We start from the raw sequence: 22,312 nt of genomic DNA, 5'->3' as shown, positions 1-22,312 counted from the left end.
TGAACAAGATGCTATACCAGATTGTGCTAAAAAAAAGGGATGGTGCCTTCTGCCATAGATCAGGCCAGAATACAGCAAATCTTAAAGGGGGCTCTGCACTCCGACCCAGTCTGGCTTCAGCTGAAGACCTCTGCGGGTGTTATGTCCCTAAAATACCCCAATCTCATCAAAGTAGTGAGAGAAGAAGAGAGTAGCTGTGGTTCGACAACAAGAGAGTAGCTGTTCGTCCAGCCTCTACACCTCTGGCCGAAGTCGGGTCCGTTGGGGCAGTGGAGCAAAACTCTGAAATAGCCACCCTGATGTCTCAAATGGCACAGATAATGGAGATGATGACCTTGTTGGCATCAAAAATCACACAGACAACTGATGAGGGTGTCACAGAGACAAAAGTGCCTACGACCCCATCTACTGCCTTGGGCCAGAGGCCGATGAATAATGAAGTCTGCTTCAACTGCTGTGGAACTGGACATTATCGATGGGTGTGCCCAAGCCCAGTGAAGCCTGAGGCACAGCACCAAAAGCCAGCGGGAAACTCCAGAGGGCCCCAGTGAAGGAGTAATTCAGGTGCCCATCTACATTAGCTAGCTCCAGAAAACCCAACAATGTGAAGAAATTGCACCGGAAGTCCAAACCCTTGCAGAAGGCTCCCATTGTTGCCTCTCAGCGACCCAGTGTCCCACTCCCTTTGACCCATGCTACCCGGCGTTGGAGAGTCAATGTACACCAGACTCCCAGAACTCAACAGAGACTCAAGCCGGATCAGAACCTCCACAAGAAAGGAATGTGGATACAAGCCACCGAACAGGCCAAGCCTGCCACTTCCCACAAATTCCCTCCCAAGCTAGTGGGACCTTCTCCAGTTGTCTCCATCCAGGTGGAGGGAATCTACACCAAGGCCCTCCTGGATACAGGAGCTCAAGTGACCCTCCTGTACAGAGACTTCTATGCCAGGCACCTTAAACAGCTACCATTACAGAAGTTAGAAGAACTAGAGATATGGGACATTGGGACTCAGAACTTCCCCTATGATGGCTATCGACCAGTAAAACTGACCTTCGACCCCTCTGTAGCTGGGAGGGCTGAGACCTTTGACACATTGGCAGTGGTCTGTGCTCGTCCACCAGGAGCTAGTAAAAGTTATGGGGATTTTGCGAGCCACAAGTGGACCAATGCCTCTAAGGCGTAAGTAAACTAATTATAAGCAGCAAACACTTCACCACGTTTCATTCCGTGTCTTAAAAATATATAACCAATTGTGCCTGCACTAAAAAATATATAGAGTAGAAAAATCGTGCAAAATTATTAATAATATTAATAATTAATTAATGTGCTAATAAAGATACATATACTGTGCAAACCTTATACGTAAAAATCTTCAAAATGCATACATAAATAAGTGCAATCCTTGTGTATAAAATTCTCAAAGTGCATCATGCATGGAAAAAAAACATAAAATCTGAAGTGCAAATCCTGTGCCGATCAAGTGTCCAATCAGAATACGATCGGCTAATTAAAGCCAAAAGTGCAGGTATTCAGTGACCATAAATGAAGTGTCCATCATGCTTCTCCTGAATGGTGTCCAAATCACAACAAGCTTAATGTGCTCTCCCGTGATCTCCCACTTGTGCTTGCGCTCACCTCTAATCATGTGACACGGTAGTTAAACAGTGTCTAACACGCTTTGGGGCCACTCCTGGGCTCACTCAGGGTACAATGATGTATATCCAATCCTCTCAGGTAAAGCCAAATATCATTCATAAAAAAGAAAAAGAAAGCTCCATGGTGTAATAAAGTAAGGGGTTTATTAAAAGAAAAAGATATTCCTCCAGGAGGGTACTCACAATCTGCGGGTGCTACAGTGCACCAAACTATCCAGGTAAATTCGTTAACCACGGCTCATATGGTGTGCGGTGTAGTGTGTGTTCATCTCCTTCCCTGCTGACAGCTCCGTCCTACCCCTCCCCGATGCGTATTCGGCACAGGGATCACGTGCCTTCCTCTGGGGGATATCATTGGACGGTCGCTCTGTGTTAATTTATATGCTGACGGCGGCCATTTTGCCGAGGACCGCCGACAGCCCTAGTGAAAAACTACAGCTATAATAAGTGGCCGGTGGCCATTTTGCCTAGGACCACTAATCCCTAATATAATGGGCTCCAGCTGAGTATAGTGATTGGCATGTAGAGCTATGTATCCCATCATCCAATAGAGCTATAACGGCGGCCATTTTGCCTAGGACTGCCGACCGCTCTAGTGATGGGCTACATCTATGAGCAGCTTAAAAGCTTTAGATAAATCAGCATTGACAGCATTAAGAGACCTAAATCAATCGCAAAATGTTAATAACCGGCCATGAGTGTCATAATAAACAATAAAGGTATATATAAATGATCCAATATAATTATAATGTATTTAATGATCAAGGAAAGAGCTGTGCATTAAGGAGTCACCGCACTGCAACTCATATTCAATGTAAAAGAGCCTGATCATCTGGACTAATACTGACCTTGTCAGAAGACTGTTAACACCTCTTGTCCAAGAGCAGGACACTTATAGGGCGTACACACGGTCGGACTTTGTTCGGACATTCCGACATCAAAATCCTGGATTTTTTCCGACGGATGTTGGCTCAAACTTCTTTTGCCTACACACAGTCGCACAAAGTTGTGGGAATTTCTGATCGCCAACCACGCGGTCACGTACACCACGTACGACGAGACTAGAAAAGGCCGGTTCAGAACCAAGCGCGGCACCCTTTGGGCTCCTTTTGCTAATCTCGTGTTAGTAAAAGTTTGGTGAGAGACGATTCGCGCTTTTTCAGACTCGTGGCTTTCAGATCGTTTTCTGCCGTTTAGTTTGTGCTTGTGGGTTTGTATCTGCTGTTTAGTGCGTGCAGCAAGTTCCGCGTGACTTTAGGTAGTCATTGTATTCTTGTTCGTTCGTTACTGTTTTTCAGGTTGCTCTTCACAGGCCTTGCTGTTCTTCAGTGCGTTCTGTTACTTCGTTCTGAGCAGCCGACCGTTTTCTAGCCATGTTTCGTATGCGTACTCCTCGTAGAGTTCGTGCTGTGCGGGGGCTTGGTGTTGGGGTCCTGACCTTGACACAAGTCCAGTCCATGAACAGGGTGGGGAGGAGTTCATGGACCAAGAATTGGTTGCTTCAGCATGACCAGTTCTCTCATATGCCTTTGCTCCGTGAGATCCGTGAGAATAATCCTGATGATTTCAGGAACTTTCTCAGGATGACGGACCCCGTGTTTCACCGTTTGTTGGCTTCGCTGACCCCCTATATCAGCAGGCAGGATACCTGCATGAGGCAAGCCATCACTCCGGAGCAGAGGTTGGTCGCTACCTTGCGGTATTTGGCCACAGGGAGAAGCCTGCAGGACTTGAAGTTCTCTACAGGCATCTCCCCCCAGGCTCTGGGTATCATTATCCCAGAGACCTGTTCTGCCATCATCCAGGTCCTGCAGAAGGAGTATATGAAGGTAAGATTTTTATCCTTTTATATCACATTTTATTGTATTGAATGTTTGATAATATCTTGTATTTCTTTCCTCATTCCCTAAATTCCATGATTGTAATATGCTGTGAATGTCCCCTTTGTTCTCATGCATGCTGGATTTTTATGTAATTATTATTTTAGGTCCTTCATACATATTTGCCCTTCAATAACCTCCCCAGCATGGTGTCTCCTGCCCTATATTCACCTCATGTAGTCACTTAACAATGTATTTTATCAGCTCCATAGTAGTGCTTTACCCCAAACACCCCCTAAAATGTTTGGAAATGTTATTTTTTCTTTAAATTCAGGCAGAGTGCCAGAGGCTTTTTTTTGTGGTGTCCCCAAATAATTTTTAGTAACCCTCCCTCCCCCAACTGCTAAGTCAGCTGATCCCAATTCTCTATCTATCCTCAATCATCTATCTGCTGACTTTGCCAAACCCATACACACTATACCCACCTCTTTACTGGTCAGATTTATGGATGAATTCCCCAAAGCATGTAGTGCAAGGGCCTGCCTGTATACTTTCCAATGGTTCTGTTTAAAGTTTTTGTATCCTATTATTATCTTGATAGGTAATAGCAGAATGTCCAAATGTCCTCAAATGTGTACAGTGTGTATTTATATCTTTGTATTCAGACACTTCTTACCTGTCCAGTGGTCTGCCAATAGTGTAACTAAGGAGGGGCTGTTCCAAGTAATCCCCATTATTTAGGCATTCATCTCTCAATGAAGTGAAGAGGGTTACCTGTCCAAGATTTCCACGCACACCCTATAATGTTAGAAATGGCCCATTAGAGGGGGGGGGGAATATGATAGGTGTACCTTATACTTTGGTGTTGTTAAATTCCTCTTAATAAATGCTATCTGGAGGTTGCCCCATAATGTTTGTGTCTAATCTGCTTGCCATGTTTCAGAGTAAAAATAGTAATGTTTATTGTTTTTTCCTCAACAGTTTCCTTCCATGCCACAGGAATGGCAGACTGTGGCCTCCCACTTTGCCGAGCGGTGGGACTTTCCTAACTGCGGAGGGGCAATTGATGGGAAACACGTCCACATCGTCCCACCACCCAACTCGGGGTCGTACTATTATAATTACAAGGGGTTTAATAGTATAGTGATGTTGGCGGTGGTGTCGGCTAATTACGACTTCTTGTATGTGGACGTGGGGAAGAATGGTCGGATGTCCGATGGTGGAGTCATCGCCCAGACGGAGTTCTACAGGCGTCTCCAGAATGGCAGCTTGGACTTACCAGCTCCAGAGGACAATGTGGAAGGACTCCCATTTGTGTTCGTTGCTGATGAAGCATTTGCGCTGGGGGACCACCTGATGCGGCCATTCCCAATGAGGACCCTCACCCCAGAACAGAGGGTTTTTAATTACCGGCTGGCCAGAGCCCGAAGAGTGGTGGAGAACACATTTGGAATCCTGGCCAGTCGGTTCCGCCTATTTCTGACACCTATCCATATGGCGGAGTATAAACTGAACCATATAATACTTGCGTGCTGTGTTCTCCATAACTTTTTACGGAAACATTCGGCCAACTATGCTGGCTCAGTTGGGCCTGAGGCCGGAATCCTACATCAAACCACACTGACGGCGCTTGAAAGTGGCCGTCCTGGCTTGCCCTCCCTGAGTGCCCGTGATGTTACATAGTTACATAGTTACATAGTAGGTGAGGTTGAAAAAAGACACAAGTCCATCAAGTCCAACCTATGTGTGTGATTATGTGTCAGTATTACATTACATATCCCTGTATGTTGCGGTCATTCAGGTGATTATCTAATAGTTTCTTGAAGCTATCGATGCTCCCCGCTGAGACCACCGCCTGTGGAAGGGAATTCCACATCCTTGCCGCTCTTACAGTAAAGAACCCTCTAAGTTTAAGGTTAAACCTCTTTTCTTCTAATTGTAATGAGTGGCCATGAGTCTTATTAAACTCTCTTCTGCGAAAAAGTTTTATCCCTATTGTGGGGTCACCAGTACAGTATTTGTAAATTGAAATCATATCCCCTCTCAAGCGTCTCTTTTCCAGAGAGATTAAGTTCAGTGCTCGCAACCTTTCCTCATAACTAAGATCCTCCAGACCCTTTATTAGCTTTGTTGCCCTTCTTTGTACTCGCTCCATTTCCAGTACGTCCCTCCTGAGGACTGGTGCCTAGAACTGGACAGCATACTCCAGGTGCGGCCGGACCAAAGTCTTGTAGAGCGGGAGAATTATCGCTTTATCTCTGGAGTTGATCCCCCTTTTAATGCATGCCAATATTCTGTTTGCTTTATTAGCAGCAGCTTGGCATTGCATGCCATTGCTGAGCCGATCATCTACTAGGACCCCCAGGTCCTTTTCCATTCTAGATTCCCCCAGAGTTCCCCCCCCAGTGTATAGATTGCATTCATATTTTTGCCACCCAAATGCATTATTTTACATTTTTCTACATTGAACCTCATTTGCCATGTAGTCGCCCACCCCATTAATTTGTTCAGGTCTTTTTGCAAGATTTCCACATCCTGCGGAGAAGTTATTGCCCTGCTTAGCTTAGTATCGTCTGCAAATACAGAGATTGAACTGTTTATCCCATCCTCCAGGTCGTTTATGAACAAATTAAATAGGATTGGTCCCAGCACAGAACCCTGGGGAACCCCACTACCCACCCCTGACCATTCTGAGTACTCCCCATTTATCACCACCCTCTGAACACGCCCTTGTAGCCAGTTTTCAATCCATGTACTCACCCTATGGTCCATGCCAACGCACCTTATTTTGTACAGTAAACGTTTATGGGGAACTGTGTCAAATGTTTTTGCAAAATCCAGATACACCACATCTACGGGCCTTCCTTTATCTAGATGGCAACTCACCTCCTCATAGAAGGTTAATAGATTGGTTTGGCAAGAACGATTCTTCATAAATCCATGCTGATTACTGCTAATGATATCATTCTTATTACTAAAATCTTGTATATAGTCCCTTATCATCCCCTCCAAGAGTTTACATACTATTGATGTCAGGCTAACTGGTCTGTAATTCCCAGGGATGTTTTTTGGGCCCTTTTTAAATATTGGTGCTACATTGGCTTTTCTCCAATCAGCTGGTACCATTCCAGTCAATAGACTGTCTGTAAAAATTAGGAACAACGGTCTGGCAATCACCTGACTGAGTTCCCTAAGTACCCTCGGATGCAAGCCATCTGGTCCCGGTGATTTATTAATGTTAAGTTTCTCAAGTCTAATTTTAATTCTGTCCTCTGTTAACCATGTAGGTGCTTCCTGTGTTGTGTCATGAGGATAAACACTGCAGTTTTGGTTACTGAAGCCCCCCGATTCACTTGTGAAGACTGAGGAGAAGAATAAATTCAATACCTTTGCCATCTCCCCATCCTTTGTAACCAGATGTCCTTCCTCATTCTTTATGGGGCCAATATGGTCTGTCCTCCCTTTTTTACTGTTTACATACTTAAAGAATTTCTTGGGATTTTTTTTTGCTCTCCTCCACTATGTGTCTTTCATGTTCTTAGCCACCCTTACATTTCTTATTGCACTCTTTATAAATTCTGAATGCTGAGGATGATCCCTCAACCTTGTATTTTTTGAAGGCCTTCTCCTTTGCTTTTATATGCATTTTTACATTGGAGTTAAGCCATCCAGGATGTTTGTTCGCTCTTTTAAATTTATTACCCAAAGGGATACATTGGCTAGTGCCCTTATTTAATATGCTCTTAAAGCAAACCCATCTCTCCTCCGTATTCTTTGTTCCTAATATTTTATCCCAATTTATGCCTTTTAGCAAGGTTTGTAGTTTAGGGAAGTTGGCTCTTTTGAAATTCAGTGTCTTTGTGTTCCCTTCATGTTTCCTATTTGTGTGATTTATACTGAAACTAATTGACCTGTGATCGCTGTTACCTAAATTGCCCCGTATTTCCACATCTGTTATCAGGTCTGTATTGTTGGTAATCAGTAGATCTAGTAATGTTTTATTTCTAGTTGGTGCGTCTACCATCTGACCCATAAAATTGTCCTGCAAGACACTAAGGAACTGGCGAGCCTTAAATGAATGCGCGGTTCCCTCCGCCAAGTCTATGTCTGGATAATTAAAATCCCCCATTATGATAACACTTCCCATCCTTGCTGCTAATCCAATTTGTGATAGGAGATCCATCTCCACTTCCTCCCTCAGGTTAGGGGGCCTATAGCATACTCCCAGTATTATTTTCCCCTTAGCTTCATCCCTTTGGAGCGCTACCCATAAAGATTCCACCTCCTCCCTCAGCCCCCTCAGTGATGTAATCTCTCACATTCACTTGTACATTATTCTTGATATATAGGCATACCCCTCCCCCTTTTTTACCCTCTATATCCTTGCGGTATAGGGTATACCCTTGAATGTTTGCCAGCCAATCATGAGAGCTGTTGAACCAGGTCTCTGAAATTCCCACAAAATCCAAATCCTCCTTGTACAACAGTATCTCTAGTTCACCCATCTTGTCCGCCATGCTCCTGGCATTGGTGAACATGCCACATAGTTTAGACCGGTCGCATATTGTCCTCGTATTGGGTGTTTCAAGATTGCAACTAGGACTTGCTACTATACTCACCTTGTGTTTTTGTGCTTTGGTTAACCTACCACTAATGCCCCCAATACTACCCTCTGGAATATCTTCCGCGCTGGCTATCACTGTCTCTGGACCCTCCCCTCCATCGCCTAGTTTAAAAACCCCTCTAACTTTTTGGCCATCTTCATTCCCAGCAGATCTGCACCCTCCTCATTTAGGTGCAGTCCGTCCCTTCTATAGTACCGGTTACCGACTGAGAAGTCGGCCCAGTCCTCCAGGAACCCAAACCCCTCCTTACTACACCAGCTCTTCAGCCACTTGTTTACTTCCCTAATTTCCCTCTGCCTTTCTGGTGTGGCTCGATGTACCGGTAGTATTCCTGAGAACACTACCTTGGAGGTCCTTTTCCTCAATTTAGCTCCTAAGTCCCTAAAATCGTTCTTTAGGACACTCCATCTGCCTCTGACTTTGTCATTGGTGCCAACGTGCACCATGACAGCCGGGTCTTCCCCAGCCCCTCCCAGTAATCTGTCCACAAGATCCATGATGTGCCGAACCCGAGCGCCCGGTAGACAACATACTGTTCGGCGCTTCAGGTCTTGGTTACAGATTGCCCTCTCTGTCCTTCTAAGAATTGAGTCCCCTACCACCAGAATCTGTCTTTCCTTTCCCTTTGCTGCCCCCCCACTCTCACTGGAGGAGTTCTTCCCCTGGCAGCTAGGAGAGTCCCTCATCTCCAGCAGTGCTGGTCCCTGACTGGTTTCACCAATGTCACTCAATGGAGCGTACTTATTGGGATGCTCCAGTCCTGGATCGGCCTCTCTGGCACTTCCCCCTCTACCCCTCCTGACTGTCACCCATCTACTCTTTGCTAGTGCCTGCACCTCTTTGTCTCCACCCGCCTCTGTGCTGGCCCCTGCCGGCACCTGCTGTGTACGTTCCTGGCTCACCTTTAGTATGGAGGGACTTCTCAGTGCTGACAGTTGCTTCCCCAGATTCAGAACCTGGGCTTCCAGGGAAACAATGTGCTTACATTTTGCACAGCAGTATTCGCCCTCGATCGGATGATCAAGGAACGCATACATGCGGCAAGATGTACAAAGAGTCGCCTCTCCACACCCGCCGGGCATCGTACCTATTAAATTTAGTGAGGATTTGGGGATTTTACCCTGTCCAAATTACCTAACAGCTAGCTTCCTGGCACTAATACTCAAGACAATACACAGGTACACGACAATACACAGGTACACAACAAGACAATACACAGGTACACAACAAGACAATACACAGGTACTCACAGACCTACATGCACTCGCAATACACAAGTACACAATACACAAGTACTAACGATCCACACACACTACTCAGACAACACTCAGATACTCACACTGCACAGGTACTATGACCCCTGTTATAACCTCCTGTTTTAAACTCTGGTTTTTTAACTCCCACTTATTCCAGCTCCACTTACACCAAGTTCCACAGCTTCAGACTGAGCACGCTCAGACTGAGTCCTACAACCAGTTAAATAGGCACCTGTGAGCAATTAACCACACCCCTTAATTGATAGACTGATGAAACCAGAGGTAAAAAAAAAAAAAAAAAAAAAAGCTATTTAAAAAGTGACAGCAAAAGGCAAATTAAAAACTAAAAGGAACAGCCCCAAAAATGCAACCCAGCAAACAAACAGCAAACAAACAGCAAATGTACGGTTACGCTACCTGGAGTTCTTTGGTAGGGGAGCTATCAATATGCCAGACAATATGTGAAGCCTTTTTATAATAATAAAAAAAAAAAGAAATTCTTTGTGGACATTTACTGCTAGTGTTTGTTTTAGCTGACCCTGACATAAATGTTTTGAGTGCAGAAAATGTCGTGATTGGGTAACCTTATACAAAGCACTGTTGGCTGGTATTTCCTAAATGCAAAAACACATTTCACTACAAGTGCACTTGCAACTGCACTGAAACTGCACTTGTAGTGCAAAGAGGATTTGCCCTTAGGAAATAACCCCCATTTTTGCATAAAACAGCTATTACATCACCCCAAAAGTGTTGTAGTGTTGAGACAATAATCCACACATTCTTGAGTAAGCCACTTTTTTATACCTGCACAATCACATGTGCATTTACCAAAGGTTTTTAAAACAAACCAACATGTTTGTTGTATAACAATATTTGCAGTAGCATTAGCAAAATTCGAAATGTCCATTTCAGATAAAACAGTCCTGTGTAAAACCAACAAGAAAGCCAAAAAACTTGAACTTACAAAGTTCACATTAGGTAAAACCTGAAGGCTATATCAGACATCAGTATTTAGGAACTGGGTTTGATATAGCGTTCAGATGGGGGGAAATCACCCCTGGAAAAGCCAAATTTGGAAGATGCACACCAATTTACGAATGTCAACATGTGCTATCTGCCATCAGGGGGGATCAAGGGACGTGTTTTGGGGGAGCAAGCCCTTCCTCAACGCGACTTTATAATTGAGGAAGGGGTTGCACCCCCAAAACGCGTCCATTGATCGTCCATTCAAAACATTGCAAAAAAATTTAAAAGATTGGACCACAATCCAAAAAGTGATTTTGTGGGGTTTTAAATTCGCCCCAAAACATCAATGATGTTATTATTTTTTTTAATAACATCATTGATTTTTTGCTGGATGTTTTGCAGTTCGGCATTACACCCCATGATCTCCCCGATCAGGATCTGGGGACTTTCTGAAGTAAAGCGTTCTCTATCCCTCACATCACAATCACCTAAAAAGAGAGAAAGAAAAAAAAAAACAGGTCTCAAAAATCTGCCACCATCCATCTCTTTTACCGGAGCCTGTGGTCGCAGACACTCACCTGTTGTGGTGCCAATCTCCACCACATCTTCTTCTTCCTCCTGCTCTTCTTCGTTTGGGGGTATTTCACCTTCTTCCATAGGTGGGGGGTCTCTGGTCTCCTCGGATGAGGGGTGTCCTCCGAGTCTTTTCTACCCTATGTAAAACAAAAATGGTATAATTAGCACACAGATATTTGATGGCAGAACTAGAAATAGGAAACATTGCTTGGAAGTGGGGTACAATTGTCTATTTTAGCCGAGTTCAAAGATGTCTTTTTTTTATTGCCCTTTGTCAAGCTGCAATACTTTACCTGTTTAGTACAAGCTTCACAGATGGAGACCCCCCTATAGTATACACTGGAGCACCTGTGTGGCCCCCCTAATAAAAATGGTGTTCTTGTGTCCCACACTAGTGCTCCAGTGTCCAGATGTGAAAACAGCTGCTCAGTGTCCTCTCCTTACACACAATCTAGTTGGCATTTCATTCTAGTAACAAACCCATTTACACAAACAAATATTTTGCATCCAAGTAGGCCCAAAAAAAATGTAGGAAAATGCATATGGCCTAAACAATGGTGTTCTAGAGGCCGAAAGAAAAATGTTTGATACGAACGAATAATGGGCCCATGAACATTAAAGTTGCCCTTTTAAACGTTACAATTAATAAAAGCACATGGAGCAGCACGAACGTAATAAAGACAGAAAGAATAGGAACACAGCACAACTACTTACTTTTTTGCAGCACTCTCCGGATCTTTCGGTACTGCTCTGGCTCTCTTAACTTCAGGTCCGACCACCGCTTCCTGAGCTGATCATTCGATCTTCGTACCCCGAAATTCCTGTGAAGGCTTTTGATCACTTTCGCCTTGATCTTAGCCTTTCTGATGTTGGGGTTGGGGTAAGGCCCATACTTCCCGTCATAGTCGGACTTCCTCATGATGTCCACCATCTCCAACATCTCCCCAAAGGACATATTAGTGGCCTTAAAACGTCTCCTTCTGGATCGGGACGTGTCCGGATCCGGGCTTTCCTCCTCCTCCTCGTTGTTGCTATAATTAGCACACACCTGCTCTAACTCCGCCATCATGCTCTTCACCCACTGCGCCGAACGAAAAGGGGCGGGGAATAGACTAGAAAGAACGTCAGGGGCGGGCGGAGTTACACGCATGCGCAGTGTGTATAAAGCGTAACACGCGTGCGTATTACATACGATCGGTGAGCGGAGGAAGGAGCATTGGACGCGCAGATCGTAAGAACGAAGGTAAGAGACAAACTTGTGCCTATACTGCTTCTAGATTGAGGCCTATATTGTAACAAGATTAGGAGAGTTTTGTCTGACATTAGGCTTTGTCTTGTGTTGTGTCTTGCAGTGAACATGGATATGCTACTCAAAGATAATGACTTCATGTCAGTATTCCTAGAGATGCTAAGGGAGCTGCCCTGTCTGTGGGAGATTAAGCACCCCCATTTCAAGAACCAAACAAAGAGGAAGGCAGCACTGGAGCAATTGTGTGAAATTGTGAAGCAGGTGATCCCCACGGCAGACATCACCTATTTAAAGATATTAATTGGTTGCCTGAGGAGCACATATCTAAGGGAGCGCAAGAAGGTCCTGGATTCACAGAGATCTGGAGCAGCAGATGACATCTATGTCCCCAGGATGTTGTACTATGACAGGCTACATTTTCTGGCAGGCCAGACTGAACCCAGGTCATCCCTCTCCAGTCTTCCTTCCACGCTTCCTTCCCCCCCGGCTGAGGCTTCTGACGCCCAACCTGGGCCTTCCAGGCCACATGTGGAGGAGTCCAGATTGAGCCAGGTATAGCATTCCTCTAAATATTTCTGCTTGTCCAATCAATTATGTTAACTAGATGTTAGTTGGGAGTACTAATTTAGGATTGGGATTGATGATGCAAAACATTACAACCATGTCCCTTTTTCATACACAGGGAAGTCTCAGCCAGGAGGTGGCCGGGCCGAGCCGGCTGGCTGATCTGCAGGTCCCTCCACCCCCCCTGAAAAGAGAAAGTGGCAGTAGGAGGAGTGCCCTAGAGGAGGCTGCTATAGGATTCTTTTGGAGGGCTACAGAGGTCCTGGGAGCACCCCACACCATGGAGGAGAACATTGCTGCCTTCATTGCATATAAAATGCAGAGGATGGAGGAGGGCCAACAAGTCATGTGTGAGGCCCTCATATTGGAGGCTCTTGAGAAAGGTATGAGGGGCCAAATGACACCTCAGACACACCTTTGGGATGGTCCTCCTCCTCCTCCTGCAGGTCCTCCTCCTCCTCCTCCCTCTCCTCCAGGTCCTCCCAGTCCTCCCCCAGGTCCTCCCAGTCCTCCTCCTCCTCCAGGTCCTACTCCTCCTCCTGCCACATCTCCAACTGCACAGCCACAGCCCGGAAGGAAGCGTGGAAGGAAGACCAGACAGTGATTGCCCTGGGTTCAGTCTGGTCGGCCAAAAGATGCAGCCTCTTGTGGTACCACAGCCTGGGGACACAGATGTCATCTGCTGCTATCCGGATCTCTGCGGATTCTGGACCAGACTGCCCTCCCTTACATATGGACTCCTCAGGCCACCAATTTTGATGTTGAAGAATTGATGTCTGCCGTGGGGGTCCCATGCTTTGCTAATTTCTCCTGTTGATCCAGTGTTGCCTTCCTCTTTGTTTGGTTCTGATCCCTTAATAAAGGATTTTTGTTTTGAATTATACTCTCCTATGTGTTTTACTTCAAAAAGGACAGTTTGTTTGTGAGGATTCAGGTACATTTCAAATATACAATGTGAAATGAACAAGGGACACCAACACCAAACAATCTCCTGGAGATTAAATAATACAAGATATCAATGGTGTTGGGGTAACTTGACACACAAAACACACACAAAAATATTCTGGAGTAAAAATAAAAATAACATTGAACAAAGATCAGCCTTGGAAAAAATACAAACATTAAAGAAAAAAAAAGGCTGAAAATCCAAAAAAAAAAAAAAAAAATAATATAAAACTGTCAGATGTGACAACTAATAACAATATATTCAGTGAATCCCACTAAAAAAACACAAATAAATCTTTGTGAGAAGTGTGTGTGAATATGAGCAGCAAACCTACTTAATTCTTGTCACATTATAAAGAAGAAGAGAGTGCGCTGTATTAAACCATTTTTAACATTGCAGCGTGACGAAAGTGCTGTATCCATTGCGAACGCTAAGTTTACCAGAATGAGCTGTCCCGTCTCGGAATTTCTTCTGAGCATGCGTGGCACTTTGTGCGTCGGAACAGGCCACACACGGTCGGAATTGACGCGATCGGATTTTGTTGTCGGAGAATTTTATCTCCTGCTGTCCAACTTTGTGTGTCGGAAAATCCGATGGAAAATGTCCGATGGAGCCCACACATGGTCGGAATTTCCGACAACACGCTCCGATTGGACATTTTCCATCGGAAAATCTGACCGTGTGTACGGGGCATTAGACTACAAGTGTGCACCCCATGTTGAGACAAGCCTATCAGCGCCTGGTGCAAGAACAGAAGGCCCCAGCTGAAGGATTGGGAAAGATCTGGCCCTTGGACCGGAATGAGAAAGTGTTACAGCCCGGTGAGGTAGCTTGTTTGAGAGCATCAGTCAAGCTGAATTGGAAGCAACCAGGCCCTTTCATCCTCCTTGAAGCGGACAGCCAGAAAGAAAACATGGGGGTGGAGATAATTCCTGAAGTGGCTCCAACTAAGGCGCTGGAGAGAAGTCACGAGAAGATCTCAGTAAGAATTTGCAACGTAACAACCTCACCTGTGAAGATGCCGGCTCGGATGTTGTTGGGGCAAGTGAACCCGGCCACCCCAGTCTCTGTGTCTGATTTGGTGAGGGGAGAAAAGGATTGGATCCCTGTAGAGGAGTTCTATCCAAAGAATACTCCTCTCTCACCTGCGTGGAAGGAAAGGGCCAAGATCCAGCTCCTGCAGTCTCCAAGAGCGAGTTCGATGTGGGATGTGCAAAAAGCGCCCAACATGGGACCGTCTTCAAGAGGATTAAGCCATTCAAAGAAAGATTCAGACGGATTACTTTAGGGCACTCAAAATATAAAACAAATCAGGGGCGTAGATAAGGGGGGGGGGGTCAGGGGTGTTCAGACCCCCCAGAGCATCCTGGAAAAATGCCTAGACAGTCTCCCTGCTGTTTAGCCTCAGCATCTGCACAGTAGAAGCAATCAGAGTTTTGGAGTGCAGCAGCCAGCCCCCCCTTCTATTGTGCCCCATCCCCTCAGTTTAATAAGGGGTCCCCCTGAAAAGCATGACATTACTGCAAGGTCTCAGATGCCGGCAATTGACAGTGCACAGTTGAGGGAACTCCTAGACTCCTCCTCAAGTTATCATATGACACCCCCGGAGGGAGACTGGGAATGCAGAAGTTTTCCTACTTATGTGCCGTGCTGAATCTGAGGTCTGGTAAGTGGGGAGGTATACATTTTCAATTTTGGGAAGGAGGAAGTGAGAATTCCAGCCTGGGGGAGTTTCTTTTAGTGGGTTGTTAAGGAAAGGGGGGTGGTTTTGCTTTTGGAGAAAGGGGGATTTTCTTGTAGAGGAGTTTACAAGGGGTGGTTAATGGCAGGGATTTGCTTCTGGGAGGGAGTTTGATTGGATGAAGGGAGATTTTCTTCATAATTATGAATCTTTGCAGGGGGAGATGGTGTTGACTGAGGGAGATATTTTTGCTTTGGGGGGTTGGTTTAGAAACGGGGGGGGAGTTCAATTTTTGGAGGAGGGAGATATTTTACAGTGGGAATTTTTGCTTGGGGAGGGAGGGTTCTTAGGAGGGAGAGGGGGATTGTTTTCCTTTAAAAGAGATTAAAAAAAAAAATTATACTTACTTAAGTGGATGGAGCATCGATCCAATGTTGCATCTGTCCCCAGCTGCTTCTAAGATCAACAACAGAGCAATTAAAGACCGCTGATCACTCAGTTCTCAGCCTTCAGTGAGCAAAGAGTGGTGACATCAGTTCACTGGAATTCCAGGCTGTGGAGGGGGCAGGAGCAGCTGGCTTAGGGTCTCTGTGGCTCACTGAGAGGCTGAGCGAGCTACTGGTCCAGGCATCTGGGTGCGTCCTGACTTTAAAGATAGGATCTTTCTACAGCCTGGACCTGCTAAATGATATCAGCTGACAGTGGGCTATAGCTGACTGTCAGTTAAAAATGGGCCACAAAAGTGCAGAACGAACTGCACTCCTCCCCAGGAAAAGTACAACCAAGCGGTATGCTATCCCTTCAGAGCGCATGCATCGGTGACTTTACCAGCTGCTTTCCATGTAAATATCTCCTAAACACCATATGCTTAGGAAATATTCACTGTACCTACAGATAAGCGTTATTATAGGTTTACTTGTAGGTACAAGTTCAAAAGTTGGGTTTACTACAGTTTAAGACTAAATAAAAGCAAACCATATTGACCAGGTGCAAAGGGAACCATCCTGTGGTAGCAGTGCACAATAATTTTTATTTCCATCTCTTAAAACATTTCATAAAATTTCTTAGGAAACAGTTTTTTAAGGTTTAAATAAATCACTGAATGCACTGCCTACCACAATATGTTGCCCCCTGATCAACTTGCACAGTAAGGTTAGCTAACATCCAGTCTTGGGTCTCATTGATACATCATACATGACCATGGTACAGCAAGTATACTGCAAATACCTGCACCCGGGATCTCAGATGTTCCAATCTCTGTTCAGCCTGTACACCTAAGTGATGGGCTGAAAGAGCCAAGGCTGTCTGCTGCTGTAAACATGTATCCACATGTATCTGCACATCCAGTGGTTACCTGCAGGTAGGGATACATTTTTGCCCTTGGATAGAATCTCTCTGCATCCAGGGTCAGAAATTAGTCCCTAACAGCAGGTAACCACTGTGACCCACAGTTTGTTAATGTGTCGCTCAGGCTCAATCGATGTGGGAAGTAATGTAGATGATATCGAATGTGCTACATGAGTATCGGCAAGGGATGGAGCTCATCCCAGCTCTTGTAGTCAAGGGAAGAGAGAAAAAAAATCCCTGGTGCTGCACATCCACGGAGTCCTATGGTAATGTAGTAGTGATGAGTAGGGATGAGCTTCGTGTTCGAGTCGAACCCATGTTCGACTCGAACATCGGCTGTTCGATCGTTCGCCGAATTGCGAACGTTATGGGCCGTTCGCGCTAAATTCGTGTGGCGCGTCACGGCCCATAATTCACTGCGGCATCGCAGTGCATTGCTGGCTGATGATTGGCCAAGCATGCACTATGACCCGCATGCTTGGCCAATCACAGCGCCGTCAGTAGAGAGAGCTGTAATTGGCCAAAGCCAGGGTGGCTTTGGCCAATTATGGCTCAGGGGATTTAGTACACACCCCACACTATATAAGGCCGCCTGCACGGCGGCCCTGTGTAGTGTGTGTTCCGGTGTGCTGAGAGATAGAGAGAGAGAGAGACAGTGTCATTTGATTTGAGTTAGATAGATTAGGCAGAACAGTCAGTCAGTTAGCTGCACTTACAGTGTATTGTGTATATATATGCATCCCAGGTGTTGCATATATATATATACACTGTATTCAGTTTAGCTAGATCTGTTCCTGTTATCTTCTATCTAGACTATTTACATTTAATGCAGTGCGTCCTGCTCACAGTGTTCAGCTAGATCCGTTCCTGCTATTTACATTTAGTGCAGTGCGTCCTGCTCACAGTGTTCAGCTAGATCCGTTCCTGTTATCTTCTAGACTATTTACATTTAGTGCAGTGCGTCCTGCTCACAGTGTTCAGCTAGATCCGTTCCTGCAATTTACATTTAGTGCAGTGCGTCCTGCTCACAGTGTTCAGCTAGATCCGTTCCTGCTATTTACATTTAGTGCAGTGCGTCCTGCTCACAGTGTTCAGCTAGATCCGTTCCTGCTATTTACATTTAGTGCAGTGCGTCCTGCTCACAGTGTTCAGCTAGATCCGTTCCTGCTATTTACATTTAGTGCAGTGCGTCCTGCTCACAGTGTTCAGCTAGATCCGTTCCTGTTATCTTCTAGACTATTTACATTTAGTGCAGTGCGTCCTGCTCACAGTGTTCAGCTAGATCCGTTCCTGCAATTTACATTTAGTGCAGTGCGTCCTGCTCACAGTGTTCAGCTAGATCCGTTCCTGCTATTTACATTTAGTGCAGTGCGTCCTGCTCACAGTGTTCAGCTAGATCCGTTCCTGCTATTTACATTTAGTGCAGTGCGTCCTGCGCACAGTGTTCAGCTAGAGCCGTTCCTGCTATTTACATTTAGTGCAGTGCGTCCTGCTCACAGTGTTCAGCTAGATCCGTTCCTGTTATCTTCTAGACTATTTACATTTAGTGCAGTGCGTCCTGCTCACAGTGTTCAGCTAGATCCGTTCCTGCTATTTACATTTAGTGCAGTGCGTCCTGCTCACAGTGTTCAGCTAGATCCGTTCCTGTTATCTTCTAGACTATTTACATTTAGTGCAGTGCGTCCTGCTCACAGTGTTCAGCTAGATCCGTTCCTGTTATCTTCTAGACTATTTACATTTAGTGCAGTGCGTCCTGCTCACAGTGTTCAGCTAGATCCGTTCCTGCTATTTACATTTAGTGCAGTGCGTCCTGCTCACAGTGTTCAGCTAGATCCGTTCCTGTTAAATTCCTACTGACCGGCAGGCTTGTCTGGTTACAGTATATAAAGCTACCTGAAGAAAATTACAGGTGTTCTATTTGATCCTATTAGTACCACGGTCAGGCAGCTAGACTATTTACATTTAGTACAGTGCGTCCTGCTCACAGTGTTCAGCTAGATCCGTTCCTGTTATCTTCCTACTGACAGGCAGGCTTGTCTGGTTACAGTATATAAAGCTACTTGAAGAAAATTACAGGTGTTCTATCCCAGCTTAGTGCAGCTACAGGCCATTAGTATGTCTGGAAGGCCAAGAAGGAGAGGCAGACAGTCACAAGCCAATAAGAGAGGGCAAGCAGGCTCTGTGTCTAGTGCTGGTCGTGGAGACGGTGCATCCTCATCAGCACGTGGCCATGGGACACGCTTGGCCTTTTTTTCGGCAGCTGGCCATGTTGAGCCGCAACATGCGGAAGACTTGGTCGAGTGGATGACCAAGCCGTCCTCATCCTCCTCATCCTCTCTCACCCATGCCCAGGGTGCTTTGTCTGGCAAAGCAGCGGCCTCTTCCCTCAGCTCAATGTCATCAGTGACTCCTTCCCTAGCTCCACCATGTCCTCATGAGGATTCCCTCGAACTGTTTGACCACAGTGTTGGGTACATGCTCCAGGAGGATGCCCAGCGTTTGGAAGGCTCTGATGACGATACTGAGCTCGATGAAGGCAGTAACATGAGCGCGGACAGAGGGGGTGCCCAAGAAGGACAGCAATCTGGCAGTCATGCTCCCCCTGCTGCAGCATACTGCCAGGTTTGCTCCAGTGATGAGGAGGGAGGGGATGATGAGGTCACTGACTCAACGTGGGTGCCTGATAGGAGAGAGGAGGAGGAGGAGGAGGAGGAGGAGGAGGCGGCAGCACATCACCAACGAGGCAGGATGCCCTCCAGGGGCCAGCCTAAGGGCAGCACATTGACTGCATCACACCCCAAAGCTCCACATGTGCAGGGCGCTGCAGTCTCTGCGCGTTATTCAAAAAGTTCTTTGGTGTGGGCCTTTTTTGAGACGAGTGCATCAGATCGCACCGCTGCTATTTGCAACATATGTCTCAAGCGTATCTCGCGTGGCCAAAATATCTCCCGCTTGGGTACCACATGCTTGACCAGACATATGTTGACCTGCCATGCAGTTCGTTGGCAAGCGTATCTAAAAGACCCACACCAAAGAACAAAGAGGATCTCTCCTTGCTCCTCATCAGCTGAGATTTCCAACCCCACTAGACCTTCAGTCCTCTCTGAGACCTGCAGTGAGAGGAATGAAGGTGTAGAATTAGGTGTGTCACAGCCAAGTACTTGTGGGCAATCTGCTTTTGGTACACCGACGTCAGATTGTACCAGGCAAATTTCCCTGCCCCAGCTGCTGCACCGCCGAAAGAAATTTGCTCCCAGCCATCCACATGCCCAGCGGTTGAATGCTAGCTTGGCAAAATTGCTAGCACTTCAACTGCTGCCTTTTCAGTTGGTAGACTCTGCCCCCTTCCGTGAGTTTGTGGAATGTGCGGTTCCTCAGTGGCAGGTACCCAAACGCCACTTTTTCTCACGGAAGGCGATTCCGGCTCTCTACCGGCATGTGGAAGGCAATGTCCATGCCTCGCTGGACAGGGTGGTCAGCGGTAAGGTGCATATTACCGCTGACTCATGGTCCAGCAGGCATGGACAGGGACGTTACCTAAGTTTCACGGCGCATTGGGTGACTCTGCTGGCAGCTGGGAAGGATGCAGGACAAGGTGCAGTAGTGTTGGAGGTTGTTCCGCCACCACGCCTCCAAAATGCTGATTGTGACACACCTCTCTCCTCCACCCCCTCCTCTTCTTCTTCCTCCATGGCCTCTTCCTCGGAACCAGCGGTGCTCCGTAGGCGTTCAAGGGGCTACGCAAGTACGCAGGCCAAAAGATGCCATGCGGTGCTTGAGCTGGTGTGCTTGGGGGACAGGAGCCACACTGGGGCAGAGGTTCTGTCAGCTCTGCAGGGGCAGGTTCAGAGGTGGTTGACGCCACGCCAACTTAAGGCAGGAATGGTGGTTTGCGACAATGGTACCAACCTCCTCTCTGCCCTCCGACAGGGACAAATGACCCATGTGCCCTGTTTGGCTCACGTCCTTAACTTGGTGGTGCAGCGGTTCTTGGGCAGGTACCCGGGCTTACAGGATGTCCTGAGGCAGGCCAGGAAAGTCTGTGTGCATTTCCGCCGGTCATATAATGCCAGTGCTCGGCTGACGGACCTCCAAAAGGAGTTTAACCTGCCCAAGAACCGCCTAATCTGTGACATGCCCACCAGGTGGAACTCAACGTTGGCCATGCTGCAGCGGCTGCACACGCAGCAGAGGGCCATCAATGAGTACCTGTGCGACTATGGCACCAGGACAGGGTCAGGGGAGCTTGGTTTTTTTTCCCCACGCCAGTGGGCCATGATCAGGGATGCATGCACTGTCCTGTCACCATTCGAGGAGGCCACGAGGATGGTGAGCAGTGACAGTGCATGCATCAGTGACACTGTCCCCCTTGTCCACCTGTTGGAGCACACGCTGCGTGGAATAATGGACAGGGCACTTGAGGCAGAACAGAGGCAGGAAGAGGAGGACTTCCTTAGCTCTCAAGGCCCCCTTTATCCAGACAGTGTTCCTGCGTGCCCGCCGATCACACAGGAAGAGGACGAGGAGGAGGAGGAGGAAGATTGTGTCAGTATGGAGGTGGAGCCTGGCACTCAGCATCAGCAGCAGTCTTTAAGGGATCAGTCCCAAGAAACACATGGACTTGTACGTGGCTGGGAGGAGGTGGCTGCGGACCATGTCGTTCTTAGTGACCCAGAGGACTCCGGACCGAATGCCTCAGCAAACCTACGCTGCATGGCCTCCCTGATCCTGCAAAGCCTGCGTAAGGATCCTCGTATTCGTGGTATCAAGGAGAAGGACCAATACTGGCTGGCAACCCTCCTTGATCCACGTTACAAGGGTAAGGTTGCGGACCTTATCTTGCCATCGCAGAGGGAGCAGAGGATGAAACATCTTCGGGAGGCCTTGCAGAAAGGTCTGTGCAACGCGTTCCCAGAGACTGGGAGGTTACAAACTCCTGTTTCTGGACAACGTGTTGCTGAGGCTTCGGTCAGTCAAAGAAGGAGCGGTGGAGAAGGTGGCCGTCTGACCGATGCGTTCAGACAATTTTTTGGTCCGCAGCCCCAAGGTATGATCGGTTCCAGCAACCATCGCCAGCGTCTGTTTTACATGGTGCAGGAATACCTAGGGGCAAGATCAGACTTGGACACCTTTCCCACCGAAAATCCTCTGGGTTACTGGGTCTTGAGGATGGATCACTGGCCAGAGCTTGCACAGTATGCAATTGAGCTACTGGCCTGTCCTGCATCCAGCGTTCTTTCGGAACGCACATTCAGTGCTGCTGTAGGCGTGGTAACCGATCACAGGGTGCGTCTGTCCACCGACTCGGTCGATCGGCTGACCTTCATAAAAATGAATGAGTCTTGGATCACCACCAGCTACCAAGCACCTGATGCTGATGTAACCGAATAATTTTTTTTGAAATCTCAGATCCCTTCAAAGACTGCCTATGCTGATGCTGAGTGACTATCCCTGAGTAATTATCCTCTTCCTCCTCAATCATCACGCTGATAGCTTGTAAGAACATTTTTGGTTCTGGGCGCCACCACCAGTGCCTAAGGCACAATTTTTCAGCCCCTGTTTAACAGGGGCGTGTAATTACAATTTTTGATGTAATACTTTGCAGCAGGGCTCGTTCCTGCATT

This window comes from Aquarana catesbeiana, linkage group LG11 (genome assembly GCF_042186555.1).
Source record: "Aquarana catesbeiana isolate 2022-GZ linkage group LG11, ASM4218655v1, whole genome shotgun sequence".
In the NCBI taxonomy this organism is placed as follows: domain Eukaryota; kingdom Metazoa; phylum Chordata; class Amphibia; order Anura; family Ranidae; genus Aquarana; species Aquarana catesbeiana.
This window is presented reverse-complemented; position numbering follows the sequence as displayed.